The sequence below is a fragment of the Budorcas taxicolor genome, chromosome 13 (assembly GCF_023091745.1).
Source record: "Budorcas taxicolor isolate Tak-1 chromosome 13, Takin1.1, whole genome shotgun sequence".
Classification (NCBI taxonomy): Eukaryota; Metazoa; Chordata; class Mammalia; order Artiodactyla; family Bovidae; genus Budorcas; species Budorcas taxicolor.
The window spans coordinates 4,870,113-4,872,727 of NC_068922.1; the positions used below are offsets into that span (position 1 = coordinate 4,870,113).

At 45.7% G+C, this 2,615-nt stretch overlaps 1 non-coding gene across 1 annotated transcript; it reads left to right on the plus strand.

Moving 5' to 3' along the window:
• Positions 1-1,771: 1,771 nt before the first annotated feature.
• Positions 1,772-1,845, plus strand: TRNAV-UAC (transfer RNA valine (anticodon UAC)). The gene has a single exon. It is a non-coding gene; the product is annotated as a tRNA-Val (tRNA).
• Positions 1,846-2,615: the final 770 nt, after the last annotated feature.

The following is a 2,615-nucleotide window of genomic DNA, read 5'->3' on the forward strand; positions in this document are numbered from 1 at the left end:
AAAAGAGTGGTGCAATGTGGCAGCTTTTCCCAACTCTCCGAGCTTCCTCTTCGTCCCAGCATCTCTGAAGTCAAACTCTGTTTACTCGAAAGCTGTTCCTGATGAAATTGTCCTGGGCATATAAGCGAGGCAGAGACAGAAGAAAGTTCGAGAATTGCCATTCAAGCTTCTCCATTTGCCGGTCATTAAAATAATCTGAGCTCCAAAAGAACATTGCTTCCCCAGAGCTGGCAAAATGTTCCCCAGCTCTGCCCCTCTGAAAGGAAAGAAAGGGATATGTAGGAGTCATTTCTGGGGGGACCTCTGTCTCTTCCATGCGTTACTCACCAGGGTTCTTGGCCTCCCTGTACTGTGCTGTGCTTAGTTGCTCAGTCATTCCTGACTCTTCGTGACCCCGTGGACCATAGCCTGCTAGACTCCTCTGTCCATGGGGATTCTCCAGGCAAGAATACTAGAATGGGTTACTATGCCCTCCTGCAGGGGGTCTTCCCAACTCAGGGATCGACCTGGAGTCTCCTGCATGCCAGGTGGATTCTTTACCAGCTGAACTACCAAGGAAGCCCTTTCAGCTTCCTTAATCAATAGAAATTGATAAGAGGCCCAGCAAGAAATTCAGGCAAGGCTCTATTGGGGCCCTTGATATAGCAAGGGGGGGGGGGGGTGGTCAAAAACAAGTAATAAGCTTCCTTTCTTGTTCACACCCCAAGTTAGGGTTAAGGGGTGAAGGGTGGGGTGGGGGGGGGGCAAGCTTGTTCCTTATATAGGGTGAGAGTAGGTCCAGGTCCAGGGGTCTGGCCTGAAAGGTGGCTTAGGTGATTAACCCCCACTTAGGTGGTATTGAGTGCAGGGGGCACAGGCAGTACCCTGCTTTCAGTCCCAACACGCTGTTTTTGTTCCTGGCTCTTCAGAAGCGGCAGTTGGGCTTTTTGGTCCGTTTGTATCTTGTTGTCTATTATTTGCTCCAATTGTGCAAGCACTCAGTTACTTTTAGTCCCTTATAGTTTCAGCGTATTTTGTTGCTCCAGAAGACGTGTGTTCAGGTGCAAGCACTGCAGCAAAGGATCCCAGGTCCCAACCTGTCTCATGGGCAACTTGCCCCTCTTTGCAGTCCACCTGTCCCCTTCTCCCACCACACACGTGCCACCGTATAACCGGGAAGGACAGAAGGGCGATGCAGCATCTGTGTGGAGGATCGTGCAGCAGGCTGTGAGGATTCAGGAGCTATGAGCTGAGGGAAGACCCTCCTCCTCGAGCTAGGAATCTGCCTATAGGGGGGACTCCCAGATACCTCAGAATTCAGCCAGTTATGTTACTGTCACGAGTTTGCTGTCTCTGAGCCACGTGTCTAATCAATTACACATTTTTTTTCCCCTTTCTTTCACTTCTCTGGATCTGAAATAAAACCTAAACTGATCCCACACTTACTTTTCTCCTTCAGAGCACTTACCATGGTTTTTAATTATGTTTATTTGTGTGCCTGGTCTCCTGGACATGATCAAGGAATAATTGCTGAATTTTACTTGTTCAATGCTGTCAAAGACTAATTATTTTGTTTTGTTTTTCAAAAATGTAAATCATGGCTCAACTGCAAGTATAGAATGAACATACATTAAAGATTTCAACTCCGTTATAAAGGGAATAGGATCACGGAAAACCGGTTCCAATGAAATATCAGAGGTTATTATAGGCATTTTACAAAAATGCACTAAAATATCCAGGTTAGATATAAAACTGATCAACATCTCACAGAAGAGCCAGACAGACACTGTAAGGCTCCATGGTGTAGTGATTATCACATCTGCTTTACATGTAGAAGGTCCTGGGTTCAAATTCCCAGTGGAACCACAAGTTTTCATGTATTTCCATTCAGTTACTTTTTAGAAATGACTTTTTTCTACAAATGGAAGATTAAATCTTCTACTGGATGAAAATTAACATCTCCACTATACTGTGACTCAGATAAAAGTAAGATCATGTCTTTCATTTTACTCAAATTAATTAATTTTAGAAAAAAAAAAAACCTTTATGCCTTATTTAAAAATGAAACTGCCCAGGAGGCTCAGTAGTAAAGAATCCATCTGCCAATACAGGAGACACAAGAGACTCGTGTTCAATCCCTGGGTCAGGAAGATCTCCTGGAGTAGGAAATGGCAACTCACTCCAGTACTCTTGCCTGGAAAATCCCATGGACAGAGGAGCCTGGTGGGCTACAGTCCACGGAGTCACAAAGTGTGGGACACGACTGAGCACACATACATGTCTTAAATGGGAACCAGGATTACCCTCCATAAAACCAAGATAACACCCCAAAGTTAGCACAACGAAAAGTGAACGTGAAGTCGTTCAGTCGTGTCTGACTCTTTGCAACCCCATGGACTGTAGCCCACCAGGCTCCTCTGTCCATGGGATTTTCCAGGTAATAGTACTGGAGTGGATTGCCATTTCCTTCTCCAGGGAATCTTCCCGACCCATGGATCGAACCCGGGTCTCCCACATTGTAAACAGACCCTTAACCATCTGAGCCACCGGGAAGTCCCCTAAAACCCAAGAAAACACCCCAAAGTTGGCACAATAAGACAGTGTTTTCTTCAGTGCTGGTGAAGCCTTCAGTTCAG